Below are 19,547 nucleotides of genomic sequence, written 5' to 3' on the forward strand. Positions count from 1 at the left end.
CCTCATACGGTTATAAGGATTAAATGAATGTGTGCATTGTGCTCATAGAACAGTGTAGAACAGTGCATGGTGCTTAGAAAGTTCTGTGTATACATTACATATTATCATTATTCAGGAACTTAGTACAGAAAAATAAAATGCCCCAGGCTAATTTCACTCAAAGACTCCCGTGTGATAGTGTTTATTCATTGGCTCAAACCCCCTGTTTTGGTCCTTCCAGGTTTTTCATCTCAAACAGAAAATACCCAACATGAGTTCATCTTGAGATTTTTACTAATCTTTCACCTTTTAAGTTCAGAAAGAAAATACTTAGTGAAATTATTTTAAAAATTGGAGCATGTATTATAAATATCCCTTTAAAAATATCTAATGCTCTCCCAACTGGGTCCAAATCCTCTACAATCTTTTATCAATGATCATAGAATGAGGCAGAGTGATCAGGGGCCTGACCCAGAGTCCCACAGTCCCAGATTTCATCACAGCCCTGCCACCGATTAGCGGTCTGGTCTTGTGTAAGTCTGGTAACTGCTTCTTGTCATGTTTCCTCAACTAGAAAGTGGAGATGATATTTACTAGATGGTTGTGAGGGTTATATGAGATAAAGTTCTACAGGCCCTGGTAAGTCAGAAATGCTTAGTAAAAGTTTTCTTTTCTTTTTTTTTAAATTTTTTATTGAAGTATAGTTGACTTACAATGTTGTGTTAGTTTCAGGTGTACAGCAAAGTGATTCCATTTTATATATATATATACAAATATAAAATATATATTTTACATATACTATATATATTCTTTTTCAGATTCTTTTTCCTTATAGGTTATTACAAAATATTGATTATAGTTCCCTGTGCTATACAGTAGGTCCTTGTTGGTTATCTATTTTACACTGGGTTGGCCAAAAAGTTCATTTGGGTTTTTCCATAAGATTTTACAGAAAAACCCAAACGAACTTTTTGGCCAACCCAATATAGAGTAGTGTGTATCTGTTACTTCCTTCTTATTTTCTCGTAACCATCCCAACTAGGACCTGGACCAATACTCTGCTATCCTTTTGCGCCTTCTCTAATCACTTCTTAATGTTTCCTCAGTCTTCCTAGGACAAGTGTCATCAGGTGGCCCTTCTTCATATTTTCCATGTGCTCTCAAGGCTCAAAGTGACAGAAGTGCAGTAGTGAAAAGAAAAATGAGACATTCAATGAAAACGCCTGAATGGGAATTTGTCTTCAGGTCTGCTCTGACTGGCTACTTGGGTTTGAGCAAGTTATTTAACTTTTCTAGGTTTCCTGTTGTCCATCTGTGAAAATGAGACTAATTCTCCATGAAGCATATTCTGGAATTGCTTTTTCCTTCCTCTGCCCTATCTGTTTAGATCTGTGTCATAACAGCAGTAATAGTAGTACTGTTTTCAATTTACACTTTCCAGAATCTTTCATATTATTTGGTCACCATATCAAAATTCTGAGGTTTTCCAGTTGGACACTATCACTCCATTTCCAGATAAGGAAAGTGAGCTAAGACAGGGAGGGGATATATGACTTGGCAAGGTCACAGAGACCCTAGAACACAGATGTATTTGACTGTGGTCTGTCAGACTTCTATGGTACATGGTATGCATTGCGCTGGCCCAAGCACTAGCAATAAAACAACAGTCCCATACTTTTTTATAATAGAATACACACACAAAGATAACTGATATCCTAAGGTAATAGATGTTAAGAGCCAAATGAGTAAACCACAATTCCTTTTCATCTTATTGATTAGCCTGTGAAGAAAGAATCCCTTCTGTTCCTTAGGTGGAATTCCCCTATTGTTGTGTGACATAGCCCTATCTCTGGCGGATTCCATGAAAAGCTCCATGGGAGAAAGAGATTAATTTTACTTTATATTATTACTTCAATTTTAGGAAAGCACTAGCCTTGGGATGGGTATCTTTCAACAATGGTCTATTTGGACTTTAAATAGTGTATGTTTTGATACATAATTTGAAATTCTGTAGCACAGCAAAAATCAACGTTGGAAATTATCTTGATAATTTTCTTGTGAGTTTTTTCTTGAGCCCATGTTTTAGGTCTGGTTGTATGAAAAGTATGCAGAGTTTCAGTTTCATTTTTAGTGAAACTGAGAAGTAATAGATTGACTTTGAAACGCCACAACAAGAATAAACACTAAAAGAATGTCTGGGATTTTTTTTTTTCTATTAAAAAAATTACATTTTCTTAGGACTTTTGGTAGCACTTTTAAGGAATATTTAAAATTTTGAATGTGTCATGTATTCACACAATTCAAACATGGTGAAGTATGAAAAGGTGTCTTGAGAAGTTCCCTTCCTGTCTCTCCCTCTCACTGCCTTCCACCTATGTAGTTCCCATCTCTTCCCCCAAATAGCTAACCACTATCAGTTCCTTGTTTATCTGCCCAAAGATTTTTCTATGTAAAAAATAATACAATACAAATATATATTCCTTCTTGTTTCCTTCTTTTATATACATTATAGCACACACTACATAATAATCTGTACCTTTTTTCACTAAATAGTATATGAACATTTCATATCAGTACATAGTTTCTTTATTATTGTTTATTATACTAGCTAAGTGTTTGATTCTGTGAATGTATCAAAACGTATTTATCCAGTTCTCTAATGATGGACAGTCAGTTGCTTCTAATATTTTACCTGAGGAAATGAATTACTTTGTTCATGTGTTACTTCACATACTGAGTGGAGTGTATCTATAGGATAATTTTCCTTAGCTCATATGGGTGGATCAAAAGTTGTGTGAGCTTGTAATCCTCCATGACAGTGGATTTTTGCTAATCTGAGGAGTGAAAGAAAAAGATATCTCAGTATAGTTTTAATTTTGTCAATATGAGTCAAACTGAGCATTTTTCATTTGTGTAAAAGCCTTTTCAGATACAAACTGTGTGTTCATATCCTTTGCTGATTTTCTATTGGGCTGATGATGATTTTCATTAAGAACAAGTACAATTAAATAACTGTATATTCACTATTTCCTAACTTTGCTATGGGATAAGCATCTTTATTAGGAGAAGGTGGCCATTCTTACCTCCTTTGTATTTGAAGCTATAGGTGGTTAGTTTCAGCAAGCCCTAACGAACCCTGCGTCTTTTCTTTCTGTTTTTAAGATTTGGCCAAAGTTGAATTTGAACAAATAGAAGCAAAATTATCCCCAAAGTCCTTCTCTTTCTATTGCACTCCTCCACATGGTTGAAATCTGCTCAGTATATTTGAAAGAAACAACAATTTCAACTAAGACAAACTCCCAGTCTTTCTTCCTCTGTAAGTCATTTTAAAATCATTTCACCTGTTCTTACAATAAGAACTGGAAGAACTGATAATGTGAAAAGAAAAAAAAAAAGCAAACACGGAACTGTCTACAACAGAATGAATCTAACACTATCACTAAACGATTGCTTGCTCTTTTTTCCTCCCTTAGAAGTTTGAAAACCAATGTTTTTTCAATTGATATACAGTTTTTAGAAACTTGGAAAAATAATGGCATGTTCTGATTTCTATAAACATGCTGTAAAATTAACCTATTGGCTTCCTAGTACACCACGTAGAAAACAAGGAAAAGCTGGAGTAAGAGAGGATGAGGTGGCCTATGAGGCTGAATATTCACTAATTGATTGATTGATTGATTAAGCATGTATTTTTTTTTTTTTAACAATTTTTATTTATTTATTTATTTATTTATGGCTGTGTTGGGTCTTCGTTTCTGTGCGAGGGCTTTCTCCAGTTGCGGCAAGCGGGAGCCACTCTTCATCGCGGCGCGCGGGCCTCTCACTATCGCGGCCTCTCTTGTTGCCGAGCACAGGCTCCAGACGCGCAGGCTCAGCAATTGTGGCTCACGGGCCCAGTTGCTCCGCGGCACGTGGGATCCTCCCAGACCAGGGCTCGAACCCGTGTCCCCCGCATTGGCAGGCAGATTCTCAACCACTGCGCCAGCAGGGAAGCCCGAGCATGTATTACTGAGCAGTAATTATGAGCCACCAGGCCTTCCACTGAACACTGCGAATATGTAAATAAGGAAGGTGTGCCCCTTGCCTTCTCAGAGCTGGTGCCCTAAACCCGTCTCTCTTTACCCTGATTACAATGAGAATCATCTGGAACAGCTTCACAACAATACCAATGCCTGGGCCTGAGACAAGAAATTCTAAGGATGCAACTCAGGAACAAATATTTCTTAAAATTCCCCAGATGATGCTAGTGAAGCTGGGGTTGAAAACCACTGGTCTAACCATACCCCCAGAGGTAGCTACGAAACCACAAAATATTTTGAAGAGGAAGTGGTCATGGAAATTTTGCTGTGATGTAATATGAACTACATAGCATCGACTTTGAAGCATTCTTGCCATGTGTAACTTAAAAACAATAAAGCTTTAAGACCCGCTTTCCAATTTATGGATAACTTAGAGGATAGAAGGAGAAGTTAAATGGCACCTTGAGGAAAAATATCAGACAATTCCAGAAAGTGCTTCTTTCCCCAAGACAAATTGATTGGTTTCTTCACAAAAGGCAAGGTCAAGAAAAGCAGAAAAGGGCTGGGAGTGGGATGGAGACTGGTACAGATTAAAAGAGAATAAAGAAACAGCAACCAAATACAACACTTTGATTATATCCTGGTTCAAAGAATTCTTGGGGATAATTCTGAGGGACAATTTAGGAAATTTAAATTATATACTAGAAATTAGATGATATTAATTAATATTGCTGATTTTGCTTAGGAGTTTAGATATATCAATATTTATGCCAAGAATGTCCTTATATTTAAGTGATGCATACTGAAGTATTTAAGTGTCAGCAACTTTCAAATGGTTCTTCAACAACCCAAAATGGAATCACCCATACAGATAAAAAAATATAGTCATTTTTTTTTTTGTAAAGGAATTCCTTTATTTTTATTTCTTTATTTATGGCTGTGCTGGGTCTTCGTTTCTGTGCGAGGGCTTTCTCTAGTTGCGGCAAGCGGGGGCCACTCTTCATCGCGGTGCACGGGCCTCTCACTGTCGCGGCCTCTCTTGTTGTGGAGCACAAGCTCCAGACGCTCAGGCTCAGTAGTTGTGGCACGCAGGCTCAGTAGTTGTGGCTCACGGGCCCAGTTGCTCCGCGGCATGTGGGATCCTCCCAGACCAGGGCTCGAACCCACGTCCCCTGCATTGGCAGGCAGATTCTCAACCACTGCGCCACCAGGGAAGCCCCAGTCATATTTTTTTAGGAAGTTTGGAGGAGCCTGAGGTGTTACAGATGAAAGAGGCTGCTGAATAGTGTTGATAATTATATTTAATTAACTACTTTTTATTGACTTCTCTGTTCTAGATACTGTACTAATGACTTTATGCGTATGGTATTATTTCAATTTTAAAGCAAGCATTATTTCTTTAATTTCACCAATGAGAAAACTGAAGGTTGAATAAACAACTTGTTCAAGTTCACACTGAGCCAGATTTGGAACCAAGCTCTTCCTGTTTCCATTGTGGGTGATCTTGATCTTTACGCAGCAGCATTGCTCCGCCCCCAAACAGCACCATAACCACTTATGTGGTAAAGGAGAGTGCACACGCTTTGTATCTACTTCCATTACAGCACTTATTACAATGCAAGCAAACCCACCTAATGCTCATGTGTCTACTCTATAGATTCTGTCCTCCTTGTCATACAAAGACCATGATCTTTGGAGTCAGGCCCACCTGGATCCAAATCTTGGCTCTGTCATTTATGAGATGTTTGTTCTTAGGCAATTTTAAAAAATTTCCCTCAGTTTTCGTTTCCTCTTCTATGAATATGGACATAATATTAAGTGCCTTATAGGATTGTTATGCAGATTAAATAAATATCTAGAGAAAACACTTAGCACAGTCCTGGCATGTAGTAAATGCTCAGTAAATGTCTCCCCTCTCCCCACCTTTAAAAAAATTTAATTTAGATGGCCACAAAGGACTTCTGCTTATACAGAGAAACCCCTGATGCTCTGTGATTGCCAATGCTGGATCCTGCAATTGTATCCATTACCTATCAACTTGGCATCAGGGACCATGGCTTTGAATCCCTAACACCTACAACAGAACTCAACTAGTGTTAAACAAAACGTGTTTGTTAGTATTAAATTATCAGTATGATAGCCATTGTGACTTTATTAAGGTTGTGTCAGGTATTAAAAGTTCCGTCTAGGAACTTAAGATTAAGATATTTTCAATGGGTTTCTAAAATTCAGGCAGAAACAGTTATTTGTAATATATTTTGGGACTATTAAAGTTCAAATGGAACTTTCAGGTAAATGGAATAGTATGAGAAAAATCGTAGAAATGGGAAAATGAAAAATTTTTTTCCAGAGAGAGGCAGTGAACTCAATTGGATTCCTATATATATAAAAGCATAAATAAGAGGTAAGATTGTTGGGAGATTGGATTGACATATATACACTAATATGTATAAAATAGATAACTAATAAGAACCTGCTATATAAAAAAAATAAATAAAATTAAATTTAAAAAGAGGTAAGATTGGAAAGTTTGGTTGAAAACCTTCATGCTTCAATATAGCAGACCACCGTCAGTTTTGGAGCAAGTGAACAACTCAGGTTCCTGTGATACCACATATCAGGGCTAGTCTAATCTAGAAGTATATTGTATGTGTATCTGTATGTGTCTTGTTGGGCAGATGCAGGGGTGGCAGTCAAGTAGGTGGTCATTTCTCTAATCTCTGAATGCAATGGGACTGGAAATGGCAAGGGAAAACAAGGGAAATCTGGGGGGTACAAAAACAAGAGAATATAGCCGCTGACTGGCTATAGGCAACTAGCCTGGATAAAGAGGCCAAGCTGGCCTTGAGGTCTCAGGCCTGAGTAACTGGGAAGATAAAGGTACCATGATCAGAAGTGAGAGAGTCGTAACGGAGAGCTGTTTCAAGGGATGTGAGAAATGTCCTAATGGAAAAGGTGAGTTTGCTAGACCTCTGCTTTCTTTTAATTAGTACCACCACAACCCACCGATAGAAGCAGGTCATCATAAAGCTGAAGGCTTAAAACTATGAGACCTATCTCTCCTTAACTTAGGTAGCAAAACACCTAACATCCTATGAGCTGATACCTCGGCACAGAGCAAAGGAAAGGGCTTGAAAAGTCTCTCCTGGAGCCAGTAGGCACAGACTGGCTTAGAATAGCCCTAGCCTGAAGCTTATGGGTGTTTCCATAGGATCTATATCTCCATCTGCTTTATGGACAGTGTGATTGAGAAAAAGGATATAATTGGGGGAAAGTAAGTTTCAGGGAGCTACACAGTAGATCGAAATATTTCACTCCTTTATTTATTCAATAGACATTGAACACCTACTAAATACCAAGTATTGTGAATACTGTTGGCATTATAGATTGGGTCTTTGCTCGAGTGCATTTCTTAGTCTAATTATTCTATTAGCATTTGTATTCTAAATCTAATTCTAATAGTAAGCACATAAATGGATAAATAAGATAATTTTAGAGAGTGATAATATTCCCCTAAGGTTTTCTTGAAGTGCCTCTTCATTCTTAGAAATGACCTAGAACTTACCTGTTCTGCCAATACTCATGACTGTCTCCATCCCAGGACTGACCACCATCTGTAGTGATTGGTTATTATTTATTCCCTTGTTTAGTGTCTGTCTTGCCCACATGGATGGTAGTCCCATGACGATAGGAATCTCATCTGTTTTGTTTTCTTTGGGTTTCCTTTTTCCAGGGCCTGGCCCATAGAAGGTCCTCAGTAAATATCTGTGGAATTAGGGTGAGCAACCATGCCAGTTTGCCAGGAGCTGGGGGTTTGCCCAAGACATAGGGATTTCTGGGCTAAAACCAAGTTAGTCCGGGCAAATTGAGATGGTCGGTCACCTGATATGGAATGCATATCCGTTGGATAAGAAATTAGTCCCCAAAATTCGTCACAGGCCTTCCATCACTGAAGCTGAATGTCAAGTCTTATTAAACCAGACCCAGAGCAGAGGTATCACTATGCCATGGGATGTTTAGTTGCAGTTATTGCCTGTAATGTAGGCCGAGCCTTAAGGGAAAGTGAAAGCAGATCCCTAGGGACTCTTTCAAGCATCATAATCACTATAATAAGACAGACATTGAACTCCAGGGAAAGATAGCCCATAATCATGACCATAACCATATCCAAGTCAGTGGAGTTGGGTCAAGTCCAGCACTTCTGGGCCATCTCAAGCCTCTTGGCCGGCTGCTGAGGTATCCAGATGGAACCAGTCTAAAAGCTGACAATTAAAAACAGTCTTAATATGAAGTAGCATTTGCCAGCTAGAAAACACCTCTGAAATCATGTCTCCAATCCCCTCATTTTACAGTTGAGGAAACTAAGAATCTGAGATGTTAACTTCACCAACAGAGAGCCAAGTTCTATAGGATCCTTGTTATTTGTTCCTACACTGACCAGGGTCCCTTTGAAAGAATGGTCACTGCTTTCACTCTACAGGTGAGAAAATGAGTCGCTTCCATTTCTTGCTCTCAACAGGCTGTCCTGTTTTGCATTTTCTTCCTCATTTTGTGTTCTCTGGAACAAGTTCTGCTAGCCTTTTTGCAAATGACTTTTTTCAATATACTGGTTGGTTGTCCCTAAAATAACTGTCTAACAGGTTCAAACATTACCTCTTTGTTGAATCATGGGTTGGTTACTCCGAGATTTAGAGTAAAAAAATTCACCACTATGTAAATTGCAGAGAAAGAAAGAAAGAGAGAGAGAGAGAGAGGGAGGGAGGGATGGGGAGGAAGGGAGGGAGGGAGAGGAAGGAGGAAGGAAGGAAGGGAGCAGGGGGAGGGAAATAAAGAAAAAGAAAAGAAGAGAAAATAAAAGGAAAGAAAGTCTAAAAACTCCGATATAAATTTGTGAAGCCTAATATAGGCACCTCATCAGGCTAGATAGTCCTGGATTTTATGTCACTGTGACATACTTTAAAGTCTTGGTTCTGGCAATATATACAGGTTTTTTCCTCACCAATGGAAAGGCACAGTCCAAAATACACATTCATTTTTATTTTGTTGTATGTTCTGAATCAAAAAATGACAATTGTCTACCATTAGCCTTAATGCAAGAGCAGGGGCAGGGCTAACCAAAATCGCATCTATTTAGAAGTATTTTCAAAACAGTATGTCCTAGTTCAACTATTTCGGGTGGAAAAGTACAGCTTGTTAGTATCTTGGAAGTTAGAAAGTTTGGGCTCACAACTGCCTTTTGTAACAGCTGGTGTTTGACTTTTAACTTAGGAAGGCAGGGCATTTCAAAGAGAGTTTGTATGAGTTCTTAACTAAGACAATTGTTTTATTTATCTGGGAAACTTTATCCAGACTAAGACATTTTATTTGAGCTTCCGTTATGAATTTCTTGCTGTGAGAGGTGTTAAATTCATACCTCCACAGAGGAGGCCTTGGTCTTTCTTAGGCTTATTTCCTTACATGCTTTTTCTTCAGAGATAATCTCTTTAAAGTCACAGAGCAACACAGTCTGGGCCAGAAAATTCCTATTTCTTCCAATTCTTTCCAAACTTCACCTCTACAGGCAACAGACATGTCTTTCCACCTCATTTACTCATCCAAACACATCTCAAAAGCATACACCCTGACTCTCTCAACAGACCTGAAGTAAATGGACTATTCCACTAATAGGGATATATTTCCATATATTCAACCTCCATTTTCCTTTAGTTCTTTTTTTTTTTTAAATTTATTTATTTATTTGTTTTTATTTTTGGCTGTGTTGGGTCTTCGTGGCTGTGAGCGGGCTTCTCATTGCGGTGGCTTCTCTTGTTGCAGAGCACGGGCTCTAGGCACGCTGGCTTCAGTAGTTGTGGCACGTGGGCTCAGTAGTTGTGGCTTGCGGGTTCTAGAGCGCAGGCTCAGTAGTTGTGGCTCATGGGCTTAGTTGCTCCGCGGCATGTGGGATCTTCCCGGACCAGGGCTCGAACCCATGTCCCCTGCATTGGCAGGCGGATTCTTAACCACTGTGCCACCAGGGAAGCCCTTTCCTTTAGTTCTTGACTACTCTTTGGAGATAGCTAATTGGAGATAATTATGTGGGTAATTGTAGATTCCAAAATTATCACTAGTTAATTCCAAGCCCTAGAAATATTAGTCATACACTAATGGTGTTAGTCTGTGCAAGATTTGACTTTAAAGCAGGTTTCAGTCAAAAATCAAAGCTCTTTTGTGTGTTTACTCATAATACACATCACAGTCTGAGAGAGTATACACAGCATCACATCAAAAAGCAAGAGGAGGCTAATTTTGATAAACTCTGTGAGATGCATAACATTTTTTAACAAACTTTTCACATATTATACTTTTGTATAGTAGGACAAAATCAAATTTGCCGGACTTTTGATGAACAGTCATACTTTATAAATGTGATTAATCAGTGAGCAGGAAAAGGTAAAACAATAACTTTACCAGTATATATTGCCTTAAAATGTAAGCTTTAAATATAGAAGTTTAAGGTTGTATAACATAGTTAAATGACAACGTCCAATTTTGACCAGAAAAATCTTTTGGTTTTTTTTGGAGAAATTCCCAAAAACAAAAAAAAAAGTATTGACACCTGTGTACCCAACACTCACAAATGATAATATTGAACATTTTGTCATGTCTGCTTTATGTCTTTCTTTATGAAACAAACACTACACATAAAGTTGGAGTCCCCTTTGTCTCCCATCCCCAATCCCACCCCGACCCCTTCCTAGAGACGGACATTCTAATTCAGTGACATAGTTAAACTATGTGATCTGCTCCATTTGTTTTTGTGCAGAATAATATAATTAGCATTATGTTTTTCCACAGCAATATTTACATATATTGTACTGAAATGCTGATTTTACTATGAAAACAATGATTAACAATGAGTCAAAGTGTTTGGACATTTTACAAAATTAAACTTCACAGAATTATCTAGAAATCACAACAATGCTATAATATTTATGAAAGATGATACAGTCTTATGAAAGTCAATTATTTTATTACATTAAACAGAAAATACCTTAGGTATATGTTTTCATGATGACAACAGCAAATACTGTTTTTGATCAACATAATTTCTTGAATATAGTTTATGAAGTCTGATTAATAGTCTAGACTATGATTACTTTAATGATAAAGCAACCAAGAGTTTACTATTTTACTATCTTGACTATTAAATAAAATAAATGATATTAGCAATATTTAGAGAATTCTAATAAAAGCTATTAGCAACACCTAAAGAATTCTCCTTTATCATTTCATCAAGAAGTATTTAGTAGAGAATATTTGTCATAAGTATTTGAAAACAAATTGTACTTCTGTAACGTCAAAGTAGCTCCATAAATTTCAGCCCTGCAGGAATAATTAGTAAGCAAAATCATAGTTTTTGAAGTTTTGGGCTTATCATCCAGGCTCTTTGACTTGTGTAACTTTGCTGTTATCTTGTTGGATGGCCTTAGAGAGATCATTTAATCTCTCTAGGATTCAATTTCCTCACCTCAAAAATGCCTTGGTTGGTGGCATTGGGATGGGGAAAGATGAAAAGAGATGATCATTAATATTTCTCCCAGCTCTAAAATTTTATTATTCTATTATTCATTTTCTCCCTCCCACTCAGTGTTCTAGGACATAGATTGGTAATTAGTCAAAACTGAGGGGACCTTCTAGCAAAATCATCAGACTTAACATTGAAGGCTATAAGAATTTGAAACAGAAAAACCTTTTCTTAATTCATTATAAGATCAACTCACTCACAAGAAACCAGACAAAAACCGCTAGAAAGAGAAATGAGAACTAGAGAAATATATGTGTATATACTATTCACTGTAAAGATTTTACAGGATAAAGAATATTTATCCAAAGAAACTCATGTTAAATATAATTGAATTTCCACTCAAAAGAATGCTACATTGTATCAAAATAATGTGTTTAAGGTTATGAAATATTTCTTTGTCCGTATAGAAAAAATAAGTCACTATGCATTATATAATCAATGATGATAAGACTGTCTTATAACCTTATGGTCAGTCCAAGTACTATTATTTCTCAATATCAATATCCCTCCTGAGTTTATTACAACTAACTACTTTGTAAGAGTAAGTAAAAATTGGCAAATGAGCAAAACAACGATGCTTATAAAGGAAAAATAATAAATTTGCTGTTCAACAGTTCTTGTCTAGTATAAATGAACATATGGTAACTTTGTACATCTTCTTAGGGGATGGTGAAAACCTACTATATCTGTTGTGGAATTTCCCATGCAGTTGTTACATTCTTTTGTACAACTTTAAGATCTGGTAGACAAAAAGTGACAGTGAAAGAGGATCACCTAGATGTGTGGAAGAAACTTCCCTGAACTTATCTTTTCTAGTCGATTCCCTTCTATTTAGTGGTATCTTCTTAGCAAATCTAAATGAATGGCTCTCTGTAATATTTTTAGTGATCCCAGGAAAGGAAAATACATGCCTCTGTAATGACTACCATTAGAACTGATTGACCCTCACAGACCCAATATTCTCCCTAAATGAGACAATGATGTGAAAGAACACTGTAAATGATAACAATTGTTAGGAATTATTATTGAGGAGACCATTCCAAGGCTGACCCAATCATGTGTTTCATCACAAAAATTCCTCCTAAGTGGCAGGGTTCATTCTGTATTTATGAAGGGCCCAGGACTCGGAATCTTGAATATCTAAATTTTCATGTCTGGCGTTCATCATCCTTCTTTCAAGTTCCAGGGAAAGGTATGAATAGAGGTCAATGTCAAACACATACACGCTTTATTACTATGAAATCCCAACATGGCCCGCTCATAAGCTAGGTTGGCCCATGGGCAGAATCCCTTTTACTCAGGCTAGAATGAGGAAGAGGGCATGAAACCAAAGCACGCCAAGCAGCTTCCTTCCGCCTTTCACCCTAGGCTCTCAGATGATGAGGAAAGGGAAGTCAGGGAAAATCATGCTAAAAAGCAAGGGAATATAAGGGGTTTTCTCTAAGGTCTAGAGCCAGGCTGGTCTAACTGACCTAACACCCCATCATACCATTGCAGCCACGTGGGAGAGAGAGCCCAAAGAGAGAGGATCCCAAGGCATGGAACCCAGATCCCAAGAAATGAGACCCCTGGCTCCAAAATATCTTTGTCTCTACCTAGCCACACCGCTACCGTATTTCCTCCTCCTCTGTGAAAGGGGTGGGGCTGGGGGGAGAATCATGTATTTTTTTTTTCTTCCTCTTCCTTTAAATCTATTCTCTGTGCAAAAGCAATTGCTTTTTTCTTTCTTTTACATAAAATAAATACTTTAGTATCTGTGCAGTACTTAGGTATTATAGGGTTTATTTCTTACCGGTTTAAAAAAAATAATTGGGTTTGTGTGTTCCAGAGAAGCTGTGATTAGTTCAGAGATGCTAAAGGGCAAGTTAACCAGCTACAAAGTTATATTTACATACCCTGCTTAGGAATTGTTCAATGATTTTCTCAAAATTGCATCTGATCATTCTTCACATTTTTGCTTTATGAAATTCTTGTAATCTTTTATTGAAATACACGAAAGGCAATATACTTCATACTTATAAAAAATGGGTTTGCCTTCCTTGGCTTTGAAAGTGAGAAGTTTGAGGCTGCAGTCTAGATTGGCTGTTGATAACTAGTGTGACCAATGCCTTCATTTCCTGCCATTTATAAACTGGGGCTAAGATTCAGTATCCTTGGACTCTTCATCTTCATATTTCAGAGTGACACTAAGAAACTAAATGAAAGAGAATACATGGAAGTGTTTTGGAAAGTTACTTGGCCATTTCACAAGGCCCTTTATGATCCAGAGAGAAGGAATTCAATACCAAAAAAAGCTGCTGTTCTACTTGGAGCATCGTTAATGTTTTTCTTACCCTGAAGCCTTGATCCATTCCCTTATACTTTTCCCTCTTTAGTCCTATCTGGTGTCTGAAGCCTCATTCCTCTTTGATAGGACAGTTTTTAAATATTTGAAGGCCGTTATGCTTTGTGAGATTTTCATTTAAAGTTCTTGTGTCTTCAACTGCTGAGCTGGCACTCCACAACTACTAAGCCCGTGCACCCTGGAGCCCAAGTTCCGCAGCAGGAGAGGCCACCGCAATGAGAAGCCCGCCCACCGCAGCGAAGAGTAGCCCCCGCTCGCAGCAACTAGAGAAAAGCCCATGCACAGCAATGAAGACCCAGTGCAGCCAATTAATTAATTAATTAATTAATTAATTAATTAATTAAATAAAAAAGTTCACACTGACCTTTAAAAAAAAGTCTACAACAATCTCTTTAAAAAAAATAAAGTTCTTGTGTCTTAAGATCATAAATCACAAATAATGATATTAAACTTGCATCTGAGACATAATAAACGCTGCTTTGCAATGACAAGAACTGACCTCTGGTTTAAGTACATATATCTACTAGTTTTAACAGCAATGAAAAGACTCTGGTTTAATTTAAATACACATATCTACTAGTTTTAACAGCAATATCTTGGACGTATAAAATGACCAAGAGGTAGAGGATTTTTTTCAGACATTATTTCAAAAATCTTACAGTAATTAAATCCATTTTGTAGAGTGAGAAGACGGGAACATTGGAATCAGAGAGATATGGGTTTAATTCATGGCTTCTCCAGCTGAATGGCCTTGGCAGTTATTTACCTTCTTAAGCCTATTCCCTTATCTCAGAAATGGAGAAAACAGTACCTATATCTCAGAGTTTTAGTGAGGATGAAAGAACATGTAAGCAAAAACCGTAACACAAATATGGTGAAATACTCAACAGTGAGTAAACGGAGTGAACAACATCAATATATGTCAACATGGGTGGATGATCAAAATCAAAAGTTAGAGAGAAAACAGTGAGAAACAGAATGAGACAGATTGCACAATAACATTTAGATAAGTATACTCTTGTGCTCACATAAAACAATATGCCATTGTTCATGAAAGGCGGATCGAAAAACTCACACTAAATACAGTGTGAAGGAGTAAGTGCCTTTGGGATGGTGAAAAGGATCTTAGATGGGAAATGAAAGAAAGTGAAATAAAAGGAAGAACATTGGACATGGGTCAGTCACGACAATTGTTCTAATTTTGTGAACCTCGGGTCCAAGAGGAAAGGAGAAGAAAACTAATGTTCAGCACAAAGCCGGCCACATAGCAGAAGCTCAATACAAGTGGCTATTTTTATTACTGGAGTAAGGTCTTACTCAGCAGGGGTTTATTTGCATCTATTTGACCAGTATTACTGAGCTTACCAAGATTTACAGAGACAAGCGTTGAGCCAATGGGGTCAAAAGACCAGAAAGAAACTATGACAAGTAAAGAATAGACAGAATATCTTTTCATGATAGAGAATACTTAATACATACTCATAACAGCTATTATTTACTGAGTGCTTACCATGGGCTAGGCATTAATTAATTAAGTAAGTAATCCAACCAACATGTACTTATTGAATGTTTATCGTGCGTGAGACACTGTTCTAGACATTGGAAATACAGCAGGAAGACAACAACTACATGACAACAGACCCGGCTCTTCTGGAGCTTATATTCCAGTGAGGGGAGGGAGGGAATGATCAGTAAAAGAGACAGTATGTTAAATGGTGGTATAAGGCCTATGGAGGAAACAACGCATCAGGGAAGGGAATGACGAGATGGAGTGGGGCTGATGAGATTGCAGTTGTTAAGTAGGAAGGTCAGGGAAGGCTTCTCTGAGGGACACCGTTCCAAACTCATTTCGTGTATTACCTCTTTTAATCTTCTTCTGTGAAGAATCTGCTTTTCTAAACCACGATTGCTGTTTCTCAGATGAGTAAACGGGGGCCCAGAATCTGTCCGTGCATTTTCTAAGGTTTGATCTCTGGCTAAGTGATAGAGACAGAGTTAGGGTTTGAGCCACCTAACTCTGGAGCTGTCTCCGTATATATTATCTCTCATATAGGGAGATGGAAGGGGTCCTGGGGGATCGGCCAGAATGGGGAGCAGGAATGTGGTTTGGTAAAGCATTGAATGAACAGTCTCACGGTATCCATTTTATATTTTTGAGAAATTAAAATAAACATCTTTTGTTTTGGTGGGAAAAAAAACTTCAGAATGTAAAACTGGGCAAAATCTTCTGGGCTGGTGGGTGTAACCGGAGGTTACAAAGGACATGTCAAATATTTCCATTAAGAAATCATGATTTAGTCCAAGTCTTAATTTATTGCTACAGGACCAGGAACCTCAAGATTGTCAATGACTTGCCCAACCTCATACGGCTTGTTTGTTGCAGAACCAGGGCGGAAAACTGAGCTTGAAAGACTAGCCAACCAGCACAACCACAACAGCTGGGCTGGGCAGAGCCACCCAAGCCTTGGTGCTTTACTCTGAACAGCTGGACCCGCCAAGCCTTCTTGGTCTTAGGGCTCCTTCTTCAAACTGCTGAGAAGCTCAGATAGGTGAGAGTAGACAACGGAGTCACAGGAGACCCATTTACAGAAGAGAAGGAGGGAGTATAATTAGGCAAAGAGAAGTGAGAGGAGGCACAGATGAAGAAAATAAGGGGAGGAATCAGCTAAGAATAGGCAAGGTGAACTTCATGCTGTTTGCAACCCAGCAAGGAGGAGGCGGGAGGGAAGATGGAGCAGGGACAAAAAGAGTCCCTCTATCTCAGTAATCCTAATTATAGCCCTACAGGATAGGTATGAAGAGTGTTGTTTTACACATGGGAAAACTGAAGCTCAGAAAAGCTACTTTACTTACTCAAGGTCACATGGCAGGCAAGAGAGGCTCCTGATGATTTAAGATTTTGTTCTTTCCTTGCGTCTCTTCCTTCCCTTATTTGTTTTCATCGTTTCTTCCCTCCAGCCTCTTTTTATTCGTACAAATTTTTATTAGAAAAAATGTTTTACCGTTTTTCCTTTAATAGTTATCAAGTATCCAATGATAGAGCATGCGGTTACCATGACAGCACAGCCTTTACTGAGGTCAGACCTCCCCTCTTTACCTCCAGAAACATATTTCACAGCAGTTTTCCTTTCTTTGTGGAACTTGTTAACTGCCGCAATTTTACATTTTGTTTGGGTGACCATTTGCTTAACGTTTGTCCACCACTTAACTGTAGGCTTCCTAATGGCAGGGACCAGCCTGGAGTGTGCCCCCAGCGTTTGGCACAAAGCCTAGCACTCAGGCTTCCTGTAAATATTTGCTGAGCGAATGTTCTTGTGGTTTCTCTCAGCTTTCTTCTGAAAGTTAGACGGACAGTAACCTCTAGCTCATAATTATGTTAATAGATACTGTATAACAAGTCGGGCCGGTATTTACAGGTAGCACACAGGTAAATGAACACACACAGGCATACACATGACTGCACAAACAAGCCCCCAGCAGGTGCCCTCAGGAGGAAACGCACGCCGTCCGAGCGAGCCGAACCAGCGTAGTTAAACACGCCTGCGCCGGGCTCCGCCGGCCTCCGCAGCGTGGGAGGACAACCCGCAGCCGCGCCACTGGAGTCCCGGGCCCCCGGGGACGCGTGGGCTGGCCGCGGGCGCCGGGGGCGGTGGCGGAGTGGGCGGTGAGCTGCGCCGTGATTGGTCCGCGGGGGCCGGCAGGGGGCGGGGCTGGCGGCGGGGGCGGGCGCTCGAAGAGAAGGGGGTGTGCGCGGCGGCGGCGGCAGTAGTTTCAGTATAAACAAGGCACCCGACTGGTTGGACGGAATATTTTGCGCGCTTTTGCTTCCTCTCCTTTGGTTGCGTTGGTGGGCACGCGGAAAACAGCCGGGAAGCCGAGGACCCCGGGTCCATCTGCAGGTGGGTTGTTCCCTGGTCAGCAGTTCTCACGGGAGAAACCGGAGCCCGGCAGCGGGAACGCGCCACCCTGCTGCGCGCTGCGCTCTCCCAGGCGGCCCGGGAGCTGCGCGCGGAGCAGCCCGGATCTCTGACTGCTCCCCGGCTGCCGGTGCCCCTGGAGGCGGCGGGAGATTCCGGCCAGCGAGCGCTCGCTGGTACAGAGCGTCCCGCAAAAGCGGGGGAAGTGGGGAGTCCTCCTGCCTGGCCGCCGAGGGCGTCTGGGGCCGCTCCGGGAGCGGAGCCAGCAGGTGCGGGCCCCAGCCGCTGGGGCCCGGGCGGGGACAGGCTTGGGTTTTGCTTCGCTTCTCTCGCCCCGATCCGGCAGCCAGGCCTTCTGTCTCGAGATCTTGGTACAGTTTTTGAGGATTTGTCTGAGTTCTAGTCGCTTTCATCCTTTCTTCATCCTTTTTTCCCTTCCTGTGCACAGCTAGGTTGTCTCCTTCTACTTCTTGGCTAGTTTTCGGGAGTGTGTGTGGGGGTGGGTGGGCAGGTGGGGGTCCTGCTTATTTTTGGTGACGGAGCCTTATAATCTAAGGTCTGACTCTCAGGAAGAGACAAGGGAACAGAAGTCACGTGCTCGCCACTGACGAGGTGATATTCTTTCCTTTCTCCGTTCACCTGGTAACTTGGGACACAACGTGTCGCCTTGCTCTTGCCTGAGCTCAGGTGAGTCGTCTCAGGTCACCTGGCCGGGCGATAATAACGTGAACTGTGGGTACCTGGGAGCCTCTCGGGCTGCTAGCGGGGGGAGGCTCCTCTCTCTAGGGGAACCGGGGAAACAACTTAAGTGCTGTACAAGCGGAACAGGGCGGAACAGGGGGGCTGGAGTGTAAGTGTGTGTGTCTGTCTGCGAACCACTGGAGTATTGATTCCCACCTTACCCCAACCTGATCCGCGCAGCTCAGGCGAAAGCAGCGTAGCTAGGTCCTCTGACAGTGCGGAGGGCGGCACAAGTGTAGTAAACCGCAGGAGGGGATCTCTAGGGAGCCACTTTCTCTTCTGAATGTAGATGTGTCCGTCTTCGCCGACGAATTCGGTGGGTATAGTGTGTATGGATGAATATGCACAGAAATTTGTGTATGTGTGTTTGGGCAGAAGGCGTCTCCAAGGAGTTCTTCGTCAGCAGCACCATGTGACGATGGCCGAGGACCGCTGGTGTGCGTAGATCTATATTTAGCCCTGGATGATCTCTAATGGCCGAGGGAGGGTCTCTGAACTGAGTTCATAAAGGGGAAGAGTTCAGGGATCAGGGTTTTGCACTCTTGAATAATGTCTGGTACAGTCATTCTCAGATGGGGTGAATAATTTTTCTTTCCTCCCGAAAACAGTAGCTAGAGCTTGGCATGTGATAGCTGTGTCTTAGTTTAAAACATGGACCATGGTGATAAGCCTGTGCTAAGAAACAAGGAGGTTACAGTTAACCAGAGTATATGCCTGATTGGAGATTTGGAAGGAAAACAACTAGTCAGGTGAGGTTTAGAGCAAATGTAGAATTGACTTCTAAAAGGGAAGAAAAATTCTTGGCTGTCGAGATTTTCATAACAGATTAAAAAGTGTGGTAGCTTGTTAGGTCCTATCATTAATGGTTAGTTTATTGGGGGGGGGGCAATGGTTGGGCAAGGAGGACCTAGGGCACTTGACAGAAGTCAGGGTTCACAAGCGGTGCTCTGTTATGCCTTTCAAGCAGGTTTTCTGGCAAAGTG

The 19,547-nt window shown here is 40.4% G+C and overlaps 1 protein-coding gene across 3 annotated transcripts in view; it reads left to right on the plus strand.

Moving 5' to 3' along the window:
* Positions 1 to 19,547, plus strand: part of RASGEF1B (RasGEF domain family member 1B) — a gene marked incomplete at its 5' end in the record, with an annotated part of 555,712 nt that overhangs the window by 501,564 nt on the left and 34,601 nt on the right. The window contains one exon of one of the 3 annotated variants that reach the window (XM_082463806.1): positions 17,642 to 17,805. The exons of 1 other annotated variant lie outside the window; for it this stretch is intronic. Of the gene's footprint in view, positions 1 to 17,641; positions 17,806 to 19,547 lie in introns of those variants that run through there. One more of the 3 variants, XM_082463808.1, reaches the window with a different exon arrangement.

This window comes from Balaenoptera physalus, assembly GCF_965194825.1.
Source record: "Balaenoptera physalus genome assembly, chromosome: 5".
Taxonomy (NCBI): Eukaryota; Metazoa; Chordata; class Mammalia; order Artiodactyla; family Balaenopteridae; genus Balaenoptera; species Balaenoptera physalus.